The 2,500-nt window shown below is 40.5% G+C and overlaps 1 protein-coding gene across 3 annotated transcripts in view; it reads left to right on the top strand.

Moving 5' to 3' along the window:
- Positions 1–2,500, top strand: part of ecd (ecdysoneless cell cycle regulator) — a 356,876-nt gene that overhangs the window by 241,344 nt on the left and 113,032 nt on the right. The window lies entirely within an intron of this gene.

A 2,500-nucleotide genomic window follows, 5' to 3' on the forward strand; every position in this document is an offset into this window, starting at 1 on the left:
TATATATATATACATATTTCATCTTTCTGTTCTTTCTTTTTATTTTATTTTCTTTATTTTCTTTTTTGTGTGTCTTCCTTTTTTTTCTTTGTTTTTTCTTTTTGTATTTTTTCTTTTCTTTTTTTCTTTATTCCTACGTACTCTTGTGGAATGTACAGCCTTGATCCACGGTGTATGGGAATCATTATGCTAATACATATTTCGTTTTTTGGGAATCTTATTTCTATATACTGTACAATGATTCTAAAAGTAATTTAATTTTTTGTTCAGAAAATCGCATTAATACAATAACAGTAAGAAATGCATACAGGGTACAATTCTGACCCCCATGTATATATGTGTGTATGTTTGTGTTGTGTGTGTGTATGTATGGAACTTTACTGCTATTGCCCTACCACTATTTTATTTTTATTTTTCTGTTTTCTTTGATTCTCTTTATCTTAGGATAGTTTAGGTTAACCTAACCTAACCTAACCTAAGGTAAACAAAATCAAAGACAGAAAAAAAATAGTGGTGGGTCAATAACAGGAAAGATATATATATATATATATATATGTATATATTGTATGTATGTATGTATGTATATATATGTTGGCGCCAAGAAGGCCGGCATCGTCCATGAAGTACAATAGTGCCAGGAAGAGAAAAAAGAAGTTACAAAATGGGTCTCTTGCAGAGGCCGTAACTTGCGCCTCTCGGTTCCTATCAGGGCCATTCCGAGATTGAGTTGTCGCCTCAGGAAGCAGACATGCTTTCGTGGCGCGCGCACACACACACACACACACACACACACACACACACACACACACACACACACACACACACACACACAGCCACACACGCACGTACACGATTCGTGGCGAAGTTGGTAGAGTTCCCGGCTGCCACTACGGCGGTCCGAGTTCGAATCCCGCCCAGCGCTGAAATTATTTCAGTATTGCTGCGCTGCGAAAAAAGTATATGTATAGCACAATGGGCTAAGTCACTGTCACTTGTTACATGTTAGAGGGGGTTCGAGTCCCTAGCATGATTACGTATCAATTTCTGCATGTATGCCTCCATCGAGCTCCTCGACGTTGATGGCTTAGAATTAAAGTGAATTGTGGTTGATTTTATATATATATATATATATATATATATATATATATATATATATATATATATATATATTACATACGTATGTATAGACCTCCGGATTGCTTTTTTTCACGAAATTATTCAATTTTTATAATTGATTTTATTTCTTTTATTAATTTATTTATGTATTTATTTTTATGAAATATATTCAATAAATTCATCAAGAAGGAAGCGACCCCCATCATGAGAATGGTTCTGACAAGATCAAAACGGATTAAAAGATATCAAAAGGAGAGTCCTCTTCACTCCTCCACCTCCTTCCTCTCCACCACTTCCTCGTATCTCTCTCTCTCCTCCTCATCTTTCTCCTCCTCTTCCTCATCTTTCTCCTCCTCTTCCTCCTCTTCCTCATCTTCCTGTTTCTCCTCCTCCTCCCTCTCCACCACTTCCTCATCTTTCTCTTCCTCCTCCTAATCTTTCTCCTCTTCCTCATCTTTCTCCTCTTCTTCCTCATCTTCCTCCTGCTTCTCCTCCTCCTCTTCCTGCTTCTCCTGCTTCTCCTCCTCCTCCTCCTTCGTCCTCCTGCTTCTCCTCCTCCTTCTCTTCCTCCCTCTCCATCACTTCCTTCTATCTTCTTTCTCCTCTCCCTCCACTTCTTCATCCCCTCCCCCTTCCTCGCCTCCTCTTCCTTCTTCTCCTTCACTTCGTCCTGCCTTCCTCCTCCTCCTCTTCTACTTCGTCCTGCCTCCCTCCTCCTAACCTTCCTCCTCCTCCTCCTCCTCCTCCTCCTCCTCCCTACCCTTTCTTCTTCTTGGCATCAGGAGTGTATTTGCCTTGCCGGCGCCAGGAGAAGAGAATTGCAATTATTTGTGCTCCTTTATGGGTCCTGCACAAGCTTCATTCCTTAATGCCAGCGAAGGATTTTATTATCTTCTTTATTTTTAATTTGTTTATTTATCTATGTATTCATTTGTTCATTTATTTATATTTAGGAGAGGGGAGAGGGGCAAGTTTATTGTAAAGGATGTCAAGTTATATTAGCACCGAGATTCTGTCGCCAAATGGATGCCAAATAGGATTGGCGCCAAATGGAATTTCATAACTGGTGGCACTGGTGCCAAGAGGGTTTTCAACGGAGAGCCCCTCCTCATCTGGACACGAGGGGAACCCGCTCCTGTTGAGCAATCGAGATGTTGATTTATAAGGAAAATAATAGAGTCTTCCCTGATTAAATATCTCCCAAATTTCAACATATCAAATGGTCAGTGGTCACCTGACTGCATTACCACCTCAGCAGTCAGCCAAGTGCTACCTCATATACTCCAAGGTCACAAAACCCCACGCGACCTGCGGAGCATCGGTCACGTTACCTGAGCTTGTTCCTTTTCCCACCTCACATTTTGGTATATAAGCATATGCCTTC

This window comes from Oratosquilla oratoria, chromosome 26 (assembly GCF_046742065.1).
Source record: "Oratosquilla oratoria isolate Oo_2021 chromosome 26, ASM4674206v1, whole genome shotgun sequence".
Lineage (NCBI taxonomy): Eukaryota > Metazoa > Arthropoda > Malacostraca > Stomatopoda > Squillidae > Oratosquilla > Oratosquilla oratoria.